We start from the raw sequence: 15,124 nt of genomic DNA, 5'->3' as shown, positions 1-15,124 counted from the left end.
CATATCCTTCCAGTCCATGTTTTTATACTTTTTCCACTTACAAGTATGTCTATAAAAATAAATGTTGCATTGTTTTGGGTTTCCAGCATCTGTATAAATCTTTTATACTGTGTGTATCTATTTTATGTTTTGTAGATATTTTCATGTCAATACACATAGATCTAACACATTCTTTTAGAATTGTACTGCCTCCCATTGTGTGTGACTATATCACAATATATTCATTCCTCTATTGATGAACATTTTGTTTTCTTAAAAAAATTTCACATTATAAGCACTGATGCGATGACATCCCTGTATGCATGTGTGACAGTGTCTTTAGGGCTTGTGGACAGAAAATCAATTGCTGGACGATAGAGTATGTATTTTCAGCTTTACTAGATATTGTCAAATTGTTTTCCAAAGTGGTTATGTCAATAAACACTATCAACAGCAGTAATCTCAAGACTCCTTCCTGCCTCTGTCTCTCTGCATCTCTGTCCCCGGTGGCTTCTGTTGACTTGGGGCTTCTCCTCTCATAGGCTCTGACTACACTGTCTTGTCCAGACATCAGTCAATACCAGATGCCTCTGTTAGCAGAGTATGTGTGTGTGTTCAGCAGTGTACGACTCTGTGAACCTATAGACTGCAGCCTGCCAGGCTCCTCTGTCCATGGAATTTCACAAGCAAGAATACTGGAGTGGGTTGTCGTTTTCTTCTCCAGGGGATCTTCCCAATCCAGGGATCAAATCCGAGTCTCCTGAGTCTCCTGCATTGCAGGTGGATTCTTTACTGCTGAACCTCCAGGGAAGCCCAGTGCAGTGTTGGAATAAGCACAGAAGTTTGAGAGCCAAGGAGACTAGGGTTTGAGTCATGGCTCAGCAGCTAATTAAATGCATATGACATTGGGAGAGTTATTAAAGCTTTCTAAATCACAGTTTCAGTCTTGATAATAAGGGAGCTAATAATACTACTTGCTTCACAGAGTTGTTATGAGAATTAAATGAGATAGAAAATATAAAGCACTTATATGGTACCAAACACATATTATACACCAAAAAAATGTTAGCTGTAAAGACGTGAATAGGCAATTTATGGAGAAAAACTAAAGATGAATAAGCATATGGAGAGATGCCAAATTAATGATCAAAGAAATAGAAATTATATCTAGTAGATTGGCAAAATTAGGATAATGCCAAGTGTTGGTGGGAAGGAGTCTTTGTGCCTGGCTGGAGGCCTCTTGTGGAGAAGGAAATGGCAACCCACTCCAGTGTTCTTGCCTGCAGAATCCCAGGGACTGGGGAGCCTGGTGGGCTGCTGTCTATGGGGTCGCACAGAGTCGGACACAATTGAAGTGACGTAGCAGCAGCAGCAGCAGGAGGCCTCTTGAGTGGGGCAGCCGTTCTGAAGAGCAGTCTGGACACACTCAGGCCACTTACAATCCAGCAAATAATGTTCAGCATTTGTGGACTATATCTGAGGCAGACTCTTACACAGATCCATAAGAGTGAGCAGGCTGGGACCCTTTACTGCAGGGCTTGCATTTGGACAATTAAAGAAATGGCAAGGGGAATAGACTGGCAGGTCCTGTGATAAAAGCAGGACTATTAGTTTTACTTCTGGCATGACCGTATGAGGAGACCCGAGGAGTTGCCCCCTCACAAAACTGGTGAAAATTATTTAAAAAAAAAATTCTCTGGAAATGGTCCTGAGGGGATACAACAAATGAAGAAACATTTATTCTAGAAAATCTACTGAACTCTAAGAAAAGCAGAAGTCTTGGTATTTGAACCAAAACCTGTTCCCTCCTCCTAGCACAGGGAAACAGAAACTCTACTCCAGGCTGGGGCAGCCAAGAACACAGGGCTGCCTCCTCAGCTCCCAGTCAGGGGGCTAGCTTTTTGTGAAGGACTGGTCATCAGCACTTTTCAGCCTGCCCTGTGACTGAGCCTAATTTCTGTTCACACGGTTCTTAGTTTAAAGAATAAAAAGAATAAGGAATATTTTTTTCTGTTATGGAATTATAGTTTACAATGTTGTGTTAATTAATGCTGTACAGAAAGTGATTCAGATATATATATATATGTGTGTATATATATATATATATATATATATTCGTTTTTATATTCTTTCCATTATGGTTTATCATAAGATTAAATTTTTTTTTTTAATTTTTACTTGGAGGATAATTACAATATATTGTTGATTTCTGCCATACATCAGCATGAATCAGCCGTAGGTTGATTCATATGTTCTCTCCCTCTTGAACCTCCCTTGTACCTCCTACTCCATCTCATCTCTCTACGTTTTCACAGAACAGTGGGTTTGAGCTCCCTGTGTTACACAGCAAATTCCCACTGGCTGTCTATTTTACATATATCATAGGATACTGAACATAGTTCTCTTTGCTATACAGTGGGGCCTTGTTGTTTATCCATTCTATGTATAAAAGCTTACATCTGCTAACTCCGAACTCCATCCCTTCCCCAAACCTCTCCCCCTTGGCAACAACCAGTCTGTTGTCTAAGCCACGGTTCTGTTTCTGACTCACAGAGAGGTTCATGTGTGTCATATGTTAGATTGCACATGTAAGCGGTATCATATGCTTGTCTTTGTCTGACTTCACTTAGTATGACCATCTCTAGTTGCATCCATATCATTTCAAATGATATTATTTCATTCTTTTTATGGCTGAATAGTAGTCCATTGTATATATGTGTCATATCTTCTTGGCATGTGTGCATGCTCTCACTTCAGTCATGTCTGACTCTGTGGGACCTTATGGACGGTAGCCTGCCAGGATCCTCTATCCATGAGATGCTCCAGGCTAGAATACTAGAGTGGGTTGTGGATATCTTCTTTAGGAATAAAGACTATTCCGACGCCTCAGTTATCATGCACTATTCTAGGTGTTGGAGAATAACAAGAAGAGAGGGGGACAAATGGCCTGTTTCTATGCAGCTTGTATTTTCAGTGAGGAGAGATATATAATAAACAGAGAAATGAATACATGAATAATGTAATATCAGGCAGTGACAAATTCTATAAAACAGTAAAACAATGTAAGAGATAGAGAATAATGGAGGGGATGGAGCGCTATTTTGGATCAGATGGTCAGGGAAAGCCTCTCTGACGTGGAACACATTAAGCACACACCTAGGTGAAAGCAGGGAAATGTGAGTATCTGGGGAAAATATTTCAGGCATCAGGAGCTGCATGGGCAAGGGTTCTAAAGCAGGCGCATGCTCAGTAGGCTGGAGGACAAGCAGGGAGGCACTGTGGCTAGAGCAGAGTGGGAGATGGGCAGAAAGGTCATAGGTGAAATCCCAGAGGCAGCCAGGGAACAGATCCTAATATCATGGTGTCTGTGTGGCTATCCCAGAGAGGGATAACTGGTTTGGACAAAGGCAGTAGCCAAAGAAGTTAGGAAAGCAATTAATTTCTGGCCTCATTCTTAAAGCAGGGGTGAAAGGATTGCTGACACAAGAGATGGGGAGTCAACAAGAGAGTCAAGAATGAAAAAAAGAGAGAGGGGGGTAAAAAAGATAATTGAAGAATAATTCCAAGTGTTTTGAGCCTGAGCAGCTAGGCAAATGGAGGGACTGCTTGTTTAAGATACTCTTAAAGATGTATTATTATACTCTTATATTATTATAAGAGTATATATGTTATATACTCTTAAAGATATCTTAAGATGTTAAGATACATCGGATACTCTTCTCCAAGGGACTCTTGCCTTGGAGAAGCGTATCCGATGTCCATGTGGTCATATCCATCTAAAGCCAGCCTGGTTTCCCCTCCTTACACAAGTCTAGCATTTTCAGGAATTTTATTTTGGCTGTATTAGGTTTGAAATGCTTCTTAGTCATCCAATTGGAGATGTGGAATAGGCAGCTGGATATAGAAGTCTGGAGTTCAGGAAAGAGGTCAGACCTACAGAAATGATAGAGAAAGGATCAGTATATGGATGGTAACTAAAGCCATCAGACCGGATGAGATTAGAAGAGGACTGTGGCCTGAGTCCAAGCACACATGATCACTTAGAGGACAAAGAAATGAGGAAGAATCAGCCAAGAGACTGAAATGGAGCAGCCTGTAAAGTGGGAAGAAATGAAGAGAGAGGGATGCCACCAAATCAAGTGAAGACAATGCTTGCAATTGGAAGTGTTAATTCACATGCTGACTCACTGCCGAGATGTCAGGTGACAAGAGGACTGAGAATGGACCCTTGGATTTGGAAAAGTGGAGGTTGTGGCCACTTTGAAAAGAGGATTCTCGTGACATCATGGAGATGAAAGCTCAGTGTAGTGAAGCTCAAGTGAGGATGGGAAGAGAGAAGACTTGGAGAACAGATGTCTAGTAAAGAAGGGGTTTTATCGTAAAGGAACAGAGGAGAATGGCTGGAGAGCTTTTGCATTGTTTTTTTTTAATGTGCGAGAAAGTGAAGCATTTTTATTTTTGTTGTTATTTGGAATGACCTTTTAAAATGGGAAACGTGGATGATGCAAGAGTGAGATGACTAACTGTCGGAGCAGAATCCTTGAGTAGATGTGAGGTAAGTTCTCAAGCACCGGTGGAGGAACAGGAAGCGCTGGACTCATCCACTGTCAAGAAGGGAAAAGAGAGGAAATATACACAGATGAAGGTAGTTTGATAGGTTGGTGGTGGGTGGAAGTGGAAACTCCTTTTTGGTTGCATCTATTTTCTCAGAAAAATAAGAAGTAGGGTTATCAGTTGAGAGTCAAGAGTAAGAAGGGAGTGTTGGGGGTTAAGGAGAGAGTGTGTATTGGTTGAGACTTTATTTTTCTATGAGTAGCAGACACTCAACAATGGCTTACATAAGTTAGAGATTTAGAAGTAGGCTACCCAGTGCTGTTGTGGGAGCCCTTCTCCACCTTTCACTCCACCATTCTTGGGACATGGCCCTCACGCTCATAGTCTGAAATGATGCTCCAGCTGCCAAGTACATGTTTCAAGCAGCAAAATAAAGGAGAGAGAAGAGGTAAACTGATTGGGATTCTGCAGTCATATAAAGAAAGTTTTCAAAAGTTGCCTCATGAAAATTTCACTGGGCCAAAGTTTGGTCACACAGTCCCACACCTAGCTGCAAGGAAAATGGGGAAATGTCATCTTCTGGGCAACCGTTATCCAATTAAAGATTTTATTATGAAGGTTATTACAGATATTGTGGGATGACCCCCTGTTATGAACCAGATATGAAATGGTTATCTTGGAAAGAGGGATAAGGAATTGAGGAGATGTAGTAAAATTTTCAAGTAGCCAGATCCTACTGCTTCAGTATGAGGGAGCATTGGGTTTTACCAGATGAATTTAACAAAGGAATAGAGGGAGAGAGTTGAGGATATGCACAAGGGAGAGGTTATAGGGATGTGATTTGGGAACTAAGCTGGGAAACAAGGGAGGTGAGGACAAGAGAACACGGGAAGAAGTTTCAGAGAGCAAACAAACAAGCAAACACAATCAGAGATGCCAATGCATAGATGTTTTTGATGGGATTCGAATAATTTTGGAGGAGAGCTGCTGGTGTGAGTGTACAGGAGAGTAGCTGGGGGTCTGAAAGTGGGAGGGTGGAGTGTTATTGGGAAGGACAAAGTCTAGTGCATGAGTGAAGTTGGAGGAACACTCCTCACTTTGTTGGAAGTGAAAGGTTCAACAATATGAAAAGGCTGGGTGTTGCGTGAATCATCCATATGGATGCTGAAGTGGTTAAGAACAATGACAAGAACAGTGAAGCAAATTATTCCAGTGAGGATGGTTAACAGGTGCCAGCAACTGGGGCCAACAGATAATGTGTACTTCAAAGGAGCTGGTTGTTTATAGAGATGGCCTGGAAGTATCAAGGAAGAAAGGAGGAATCCTTGCCCCATTCTGCGGTAGGTGGGTTGTGGGTTGTAGAAGCACTGTCAGCAGCCACCACTGGAGGGGTTCCTGGGAAGGGATGTTTTGTGCCAGGATTCATAGAGCTAGAAGGTGATGAGCCAGGATTCCCTGGGCAAGTAGAGAAGAGCTTGAACATCCCCTATGGGGATATTGCCAATGATCTATACCATGGGTTCCAGAGGTACATGGAAGGGTCTTGTGTTTCTGAAGAGGTAAGAAATTGAGCAGCATTTGTACTGGAACATTTTTGTGTGGGGAAATGAGTAGAGTGGGAAGGGAGGCAAATGGGGTGGTAGGGTCTGATGAGATTAGCTCTGAAAGTCTCCAGCAGAACATGTCTCATCAGTTCTACATGTAGCCTCTTCTGGGGATTGGTCTGCCAGGCAATGTCTTCACAACAGGGGCAGGGTGTCTTACTAGGGATAGATGGAGCCCTAGGGGCTTCCCTTAAATCTTCTGAGGACTGTGTCACAGCCATAGGTGGGCTGCTCAACGGTGAGCAGGCTTAGCTTTGACAGCCTGGAATTCTGGAGGCACTCTTGATAGAGTTCAGGGCTGAGCTTGAGCAGGGGGCAGTCAACCCAGGATAATCCTCCTTGGGATTATCTCAAAAGATGCTGAATGAAAACACATTTGACAAAATGCAATACCTGTTTCTTATTTAAATTCCAAATAGAGGGGCACTTCCTTCACGTAAAATTAAAGCCAATATCATGCTTAAAAGTTAAATAAAACCATTTTTGTTAACATCAGGAATAAGAAAAGGATGCCCACTATCACCACGATTATTCAACATTATTTTCGAGACAATGATGTGCGTATTGGAAGAAGTTATACATTTTGAAAAGGAAATTGCAAAATAACTGTTTTTAGATATAAGTGTAAATCTGGAAAAACTGAGAGCAGCACTTTAAGAACTATTAACAGCTAAAAAAGAATTTAGCAAATGGCTGGTTAAAACATTCAGATGGTGAAAAGAAAACCTGTCTTTTATTTCATTTTATTAAAAATAATCGGTGAGAAAATATTACCTTATTTTTTCTCACACATGCACAAAGTCTTATTCCGTGTTTTTAATAGGTAAAGAAACTGCAGCACAGAGTAGTTGCATTGCTTGTCCAAAGTCACACAGCCGGTAAATGGCAGAACTGGAATTTGGTCTCAGGCCTTAAGCTGGGTATGTTCTGCTTGCTCACATGGATCCCCTCTTCACTTTCCTCCCCTGCTTTGTTCCTTGCAGATTCAGACTCAGGGGTTTCATCAGTGAGCTCTCTTGCCCTCAGCTTCCTATCAAGTCTTGCCAATGGGAGGCTCTGGCAGTTTATTCCTTGGGGGCGGGGGAGGGGGACAGTAAGGTCAGGATACGTATCTCCCACCTCCTTGCCCACTGGGGTACCTCGTCAGCAAGTCGCAGTGCTGATCTGCTCACTTCCCTTTCACTTCTTCTTGCGTAGGTTTCCCTTCTCTTGCCCTTCTGTCCTAGGGCTGGTGAGGTTCCCTCTTTCTGCTGGCCCTTATCTTCATCATCCCTTGTTGCTTTCCCCAAGGCTGCCCTCACTGTGTAGCCAGGCCTTATATTGAATTCTCATCAATCACCTTGCTTCCAGTGCACCCTGTTCTGTGCTAGGGCCCCACCAATCCAAGTCGGCTTCTAAAGCCTAGATTCTTTCTTAGCAGGGGTCACCTGTGAGCACAGAGGTGGGAATGAGTTGGAGGCTAGTGTGTGGCCTGGTGGAGGGGAGTATGGTGGGAAAATGGCAGGAGAAAGATATTCTGGAATCAGATGAGGAGAGAGTTAATTGCAAGGTTGAGAAGTCTCAAGATTTTCCAAATTTTCAAATGATCAAAACCCGTGATTGATTGGCAAGGGTGCCAGATTCCCAGGGGCCACACTAGCCCACGGGGGAGGGAGCTGAATCAAGGCTTGGGTATGTGTATGTGTGTTTTGGGTTGGGGTGGGTAAGGATTAGAAGCTGGTAGTGGGGAGTTTCTGTAGAACACAGGAAGCTCAGGTTGGTGCCCCGTAATGACCTAGATGGGTAGGATAGGGGTAGTAGGAGAGATGCTCAAGAAGGGAGGGATATATGTATACTTATGGCTGATTCACTGGTGGCTTCCCTGGTGGCTCAGATGGTAAAGAATCTGCCTGCCATGCGGGAGACCTGGGTTCAGTCCCTGGGTAGGGAAGATCCCTTGGAGAAGGGAGTGGCAACCTGCTCCAGTATTCTTCAGGAGAATCCCATGGACAGAAGAGCCTGGCAGGCTACAGTACTTGGGGTTGCAAAGAGTCAGACACGACTGAGGAAGTAACACAACACGTGGCTGATTCAGATTGTTGTAAGGCAGAAACCAAGACAATATTGTAAAGCAATTATCCTCCAATTAAGAAAAAAAAATCGGCAGAAGGGAAAAAGAAGGCGCGGCTGGGGTGGGAGAGGATGGGAATAAAAAATGTTTCTAACAACTCTGGTTTGCTGGTGCCTCCTTTCTCTTCTTGTGCATTTCCTGGGCAAGGTCTCTCTCACCCCCGCACCCCAGGCCTCTGCTACCTATTCTCACTGGCTGTAGCATTCCAGAAAATCTCAGCTCAAGATTGATGGCTTCATAACCTGCCCGGAGTCCTTGCGCTACTGCAGCCGAGTCATGAATCATCAATGCCACATCACCCCGCTCCCACCAAAGAGGACCCGAAGGACACTCCTGAGCGTGGGCCAGAACTGCTCCTACATGCTGGACACTGGAGCCATGGCTGTGAGAAAGGGGGATGAGGCACTGCGGGCAGGAAAAACCGCCTTCTGGGAGCCAGGCCCCAACAGTTTTGAATCAGAGATTCTCGGCAAGGTCTCTCTAAAGTGCTCACATATGCCTGTCTGTTGGACATCTTTCTTTAGCATTCATTTAATAATTAAATCACAGCAACAGGAATTAGCAGCTTCAATTGATTGAATCAGGTACTTGTGTCAAATCAAGCTTTATATATATTTTCTAGTTTGATCTTCTTGGCAGAAATGCAAGCTCAGTCTTCAGTCCTGTCTTACAGGTGGAGAAACTGAAGCATGGTGCCTGAGCTCTTTCTATTGTGCCTTTGTAGCTATGAAAAAGATTGGAGAGATGTCTCTTTCGCATCCTCTGTGGTGGCTTCCATTGGGCCCTCTGTCTCAGGAATGACCTGGTTAGGCTCTCTACTATTCCCTAGGGTGGCAGTAACAAAGCACCTCAACCTGCTTGGCTTAAACAACAGAAAGTCCTTGTCCACAGTTCTGGAGACTATAAGTCCAAGATCAAGTTGTCAGCAGGGCCCTGCTTCTCCAAAGTCACTAGAGAAGGGTCTGTTCTGGGCCTCGCTCCCACCTTCTGGTAGTTCCTTGGCTGTGGCAGCATAGCTCCAATCTTCCTATGGAAGACCTTCCTTGTTTGCAGGTCTCTGTCCGAATTTCCTATAAGGACACGTTTTCAGCAAGGACCCTAGTCCTGTTGGCTTAAGGCTCACCCTAATGACCTCGTGTTCATTTGATAATCTGAAAAGACCTTACTTTCAAAGGAGATTATATTGACAGGTACTAGGGGGTGGCTCAGCAGTAAAGAATCTACCTGCCACTGCAGGAGACTCAGGCTCAATCCCTGGGTCAGAAAGATTCCCTGGAGGAGAAAATGGCAACCCACTCCGGTATTTTTGACTGGGAAATCCTATAGACCGAGGAACCTGGTGGGCTACCGTCCATGGGATCACAAAAGGTCGGACGCAACTTAGCATCTAAACAACAAGAAGAAAACGGGGTTAGGACTTCCACAACCTTCTGGGGGCACAATTCAACCTATAAAAGGTTCCCTTGCATACATCCAGGCTGCTGTTTGCTGCACTCCGTGGGCTTCTGACCAAGATATCCAAGCATTCTGTTAGGTCTCCAGCCTCCAGAACATCAAGAGGAGACTAGGAGCATGGGCCTTTTTTTTTGGAGGGTGGGGGTAGAAAACACAGCAAAGGGAGGAAAAGCAGCAAATCCATCTGCCCTTTGCTGCCCTTGAGAAGAGTTAGTGCCGTTACAGGCTTTGTGGCCTCGCTAACTCCCAGCATCTCCATTTTATGAAATGAGGGTTTGCAGCCGAAGCTCAGCCGAGTGCACAGATTACTATTAGCGATAGTACCTCACAAGCGCTGTACCTATTGTCCAGGCTCCCTGAACGCCAGACAGTCCTCCCAGAGGGGAATCTCCTGGCCCAGAGGGCCCGGCTGCACCAGCAGGCTCAGTATCTCTGCCTCCCTGAGACCCCGCCACTCAATATCCCAGAAGATAGAGATCGATCCCAGCACACCAGAGAGGAAACCGATCAGTCCGGAAGGAGAGGGCCCAGCCGGGTGCAGAGATTAGCAGATCTTGGGGGAAAAAAAAAAAAAATTAACAGCAGCTAATTCAGTCACACTTAATTTAAAGTCTTCCCAATAAGAGGTTTAATCTAGATTGAATAAAGTAGGATCTGTGCATTTGCCAGTAACTGGAAAAACTCTTGATGAAATTTTGTGGAAGTTGTTCATCACCCAGATTTCTTATTTCCTGCATATCTCAAGTCCTGTGGATTATTATTGCCAAAGTGCCAGAGTCTGTAAAAGGTTTTGCATTTGATAACAACATCAGATAAGACTGGAAGCATCCTATTTGAATACAAATGACAGATTCAAGTACACATACCACTGATTTAGTCTTCATTCACTATTCATTTAACAAACATTTAATAAGTATCTATTATGTGCTGGGCATTGTGGTGAGCCAGTGCGGGGCTCACAGTTATGAATGCACTGTCTTCTTCCCTTCAGGCGCTTTTGGTCTAGGAAACAGTACTCTGGCAGATATTTGAGCAACATATTTTGGGAAATGAAGAAGAGGGACAAGTAATTCAGGGAGGTGGACGTGATGCTGGTTGGGAAAGGAGTCACAGAGGAAGTGATATTTTAAAGGATTTTAAAATACCATTTTAAAGGATGAGTAGAATTTTCTGGGAAGACACAACCTGCTTTTATTTTTTAAGCTAACTTCTATTTTTCATTTTTAAAATATTTATTTATTTATTTGGCTGCATCCAATCTCAGTTGCGGGGCACAGATTCTCTAGTTATGGCACTTGGGTTCAGTAGTTGCAGAACATGGTCTTAGTTGCCTGCAGCATGTGGGATCTTACTTCCCTGACCAGGGATCGAACCTGTGTCCCCCACATTACAAGGCAGATTCTTAACCACTGGATCACCAGGGGAGTCTCACAACTTGTTTTTAATCTCTCTCCTGCAGCAGAGGGGCAACAGTGTCAAGTCAGGTTTCCTAAGGTCCCAGCTGAAGATGGCAGAGCCACCCTTGAACCTTAGGTGCCAGACCTCAGAAGCGACACTCCTTCTATGGTTTCATTCTTGCCGTTTCTAGCTTCTTCGAGCCTGGGAGACAGAAGCACCCAGAAAGGGCTTCATCGCAGAGCAGCTGCAGTGTCGGATGCCCGGTGATGTCAAGAGAGGCTAGGGGCTCAGGATGATCGGGGGCAGTGGTGCCACCCGGCAACCCTCTGTCATGCGGCGGTGATGAATGGCCAGCCTCCCAGCACCAGCCCGGCTGCGTTCCTTCCTCCAACAACTGAACTGATTAGAAGGAAACTTCGACTTGATTAGTGATTATTGTCTCGGCACAGCCGTGGCTGTAAGCCTGCTCATTTTGGGGAAGGGAGGGATGTTTTGCAAAAACAAGAGCAGGCATCTTGTTTGCTGCCTCTGTGAAAGGCAGGCTCCTCTCAGCCCCTCCCCACATCTGGTCTTTCTCTGCTTTGCTTCCCAAACTGGAGTCAGCCTTTCCTGGGAGAGGGCTGGGTGGGCAGGGCAGAGCGGAACCCTTCCCTGAACCACGGCTCTATGCAGAGAGCATCCAGAAGCACCTGCTTCTGCAATCCTGTGCCCATCTCTGAATCCAGAGTCCCAGAAGCATGACTTAAGTTGTGTGAAGTCCTTGGACATCAAATATCTGCTGAGTCTCTAGTCAGCCCCACCTGGGTTCAACCACATGGGTCCTGGGGAAAGTTGCTTAGCTTCTCTGTGCTTCAGTTTCCTCATCCGTAAGATGAGAGAAATGAGAGATGCAAATGAGATAATGTCAACAGTGCTATAAGTTGACCATTATTATCATTATCATGTGGTTGTTATTAAGTATGGCAATCTCAGCTTGGCTTCTTCTTAGAATCTATGCGGTTTTGAGCAAACTCTTCCCATCTCTGGACCTCCTCAGTCCTCTCATCGGTAAGAGAGATGCCATACTCATCTTTTGAGGTTTGGGGGAAGATTAAACAAGGCACTGAGTGTGACATGTCCTACACAGGCAGTGTGTGGAGCAGGACAGGGACTTCATATGCATCCGATGGATTGGACTTCGAGTTTTGCATTGGACACAGTCATTCAGCACAAATGGCCCCAGGACTGGAGTCCTGGAGGGGGATGTACTGCAGAGGTTTTAAGGCAATGGAAGGTGCCATCTCCATGCTGGGGCAGTTCAACCAAAGGAACAGAAACACAACATTAAAGACTCAAGGATCTCAAACCCCTACACATGGGCAAGGCTGAGCCTAGGGCTTAAGGCTGAACATCACAGAGGGGAGAAGCCATCAGCACGGGAAGGGGTTGAGTATGGGCATGGAGGGAAGATTAAAGACACAGAAAAGGGCACGCGTCAGGTAGGTGTGGGAGGAGAAAAGAAAGGGTTAGTTGCTCAGTTGTGTCTGACTCTTTCAAAACCCACCAGGCTCCTCTGTCCATGGAATTTCCCAGACAAGAATACTGGAGTGGGTTGCTATTCCCTTCTCTAGGGAATCTTTCTGACCCAGGGGTTGACCCAGGTTTCCCATATTGCAGGCAGATTCTTTACCATCTGAGCTACCAGGGAAGCCCGTGTGGGAGGAGGGAGCAAGCATTTATTAGGTGCTGTCCTTCAGATGTGTGCGCTCATCTGTCCCCTCAGCTAATCCCTCAACAAGTCTTTGAAGGGGTGGCACCAGCCCAATGTGGCAACTGAAGAGGCTCAGAGAGGTTCTGGAATGACTGAAGTTCATACCTTCAGCAGCACGGAGCTGGGTTTCGCCCCACCTCCCAAACCCGAGTTCTTGTCTCTGCATTTCCCATTCTAATTCACTCCTAATGGAGCCCCTCTATTCAGGCTTTGGATCTGTGGACCTGAGCGAGTCCAAACTCTGGGCTTATCATGGTCCCTCACCACACTCATCTGTATCAGCATCCCATTCCTGTATCAGTGGGGCCAGGCGCCCAGGAGATGCTCACTGACGACATCTGTGCTGCACAGGAACAAGCATCATGTGCCCTTGGCTCGGCCTTTCTGACACTTGTGGCGTCTTCAGAGCACACAAGTCCATGTCCCTACTATCTGGCTCCATCAGACATGTTCCAAGGATGAGCTGCCCCCACCCCAGTGTCACCGAGTCAGTCCTCTGGCCATGATAGCACCAGCCTCCCACCTCCTGGGTTCCTCTGCAGCCTCCATCTCTCTCATCCCTTCATCTATCACTCTCTTGTCCACGGACTCTTGCCTTTTGATGTTCTCTCTCTCTTCTTCCAACTCTTCTGGCTTCCTTGAGTCTCCTTACCTCTTTCCTCACCATCTCTCTGCTTGAGGCCTGTCCCCCACAGGTCTAAGCCTGGCCTAGAGTCTGGGGGTGCTCATTTTCACTCTGGGAGCTGTGGATGATGCATCAGGCGGGCCTGCAGCCTTTGGAGGTAGAAGTACTGAATGGGGCATTCTTCTGCCCAACTGCACACGAGCCTTCAGACCCCAGGCAGGCACTTCAACTCTAAGTTTTATTTTTGTTTTTGTTATGCCTTTTCATAGAACTATGGTGAGAGCCAAACATGGCCAAAGCAGACCCTGCAATGTGAGTGGCAGAGCCCTGGGGCTGTGATGTGCGTGCTTGTGAAGTCACTTCAGTCGTGTCTGACTCTCTGCAACCCTATGGGTCATAGCCTACCAGGCTCCTCTGTCCATGGGATTCTCCAGGCAAGAATATTGGAGTGGATCATCTTGCCTTTCTCCAGGGGATCTTCCCAACTCAGGGATCGAACCTGCATCTCTTATGTCTCCTGCTTTGGCAGGCGAATTCTTTACCACTAGTGCCACTTGGGAAACCCTGATGTGTGATATCTTGACTCAAATTCTGCCTCTGTCATGTGACTTCACCAAGTCACAATCCTTTAGCCTCAGTACCCCTATCTGGAAATTTAAATATCTTACAGTGTTGCAGTGAGGATTCAGGGTGTCGACCATGGGAAAGTGACTTGTAAATGTGGAAGCTCGGGTCTCAGCTGCAGTTTTGTGGACAGAGCCCAAGTTATCCTCCAGCTACCCCCCAGGAGAGGGCTGGCCACTCTCTCAAGGAAAAAGCTAATGAAAATGCCCTGTCCCCTCCCCCTTCCCAATGGGACTCTGTTCTGCCTCCCCCACCAGCCACCTTCTCTGCAGCTTGGTGACCTCACCCTAGAAGTGCCCCACCCAGCGGGCCGCATGTCTGAGAGTCAAGAGTCTGGCCATGTTGGATTTGTCCACACACCCCTGGCAGCCAGGCTGCTGATTTATCTCCTGATGCACTCTTTGCCATCTGTTTTTATATTGCTTTCAGCACAAGATAAGTGGCTCCCATACAGCGCTGAGCTTCAGAGATTGCAAAGTTCATGAGTTTGCAGAATTTATGATAAGGCAGAGAATTGTCTTAGTGCATCATTCATGTGCGCAAGGTCCAGAACGGAATGCTGCAGCTTCCAGATGTTTCTTTCTTGCCTCCCGTCTCCTCCTAGGGAGGCGGAATGGCCAGTCGGCATCCCCATCGCTCGCGCCTGGACCTTGCGGGTGCTCAGTGCCTCACTAACTTCTGCACGGATGCAGTAGGGAGCACCACGGGCAGGAGGTGACTGGCCACCACACTCGGTGTCCTCCAAGGGTGACCTGCTGACAACCAAGGTGCTGGACAGGTGTTCTGTGAGCAGAGGGACGGTGACACTCACCATCCAGTGCTTTATTTCTCTTTGAGTTTTTGTTTTGTTAAATATGTCACCATCAAGAGTGATGATATGTGTCATAAACTGTAAATATGCAATAAAAAGCCCACAAATGATCGTTCAAAGAGGGTACTTCTCTACTTCACTGCTCTACCAATTGAACTTGATCGTGTTATTCATTCATTCCTTCATCAGTCCTTGTGCGGCAGGGTTATGTGTC

Source organism: Bos indicus, chromosome 15 (genome assembly GCF_029378745.1).
Source record: "Bos indicus isolate NIAB-ARS_2022 breed Sahiwal x Tharparkar chromosome 15, NIAB-ARS_B.indTharparkar_mat_pri_1.0, whole genome shotgun sequence".
Lineage (NCBI taxonomy): Eukaryota > Metazoa > Chordata > Mammalia > Artiodactyla > Bovidae > Bos > Bos indicus.
The sequence above is the reverse complement of the archived record's forward strand: the minus strand, read 5'-3'. Positions refer to the sequence as shown.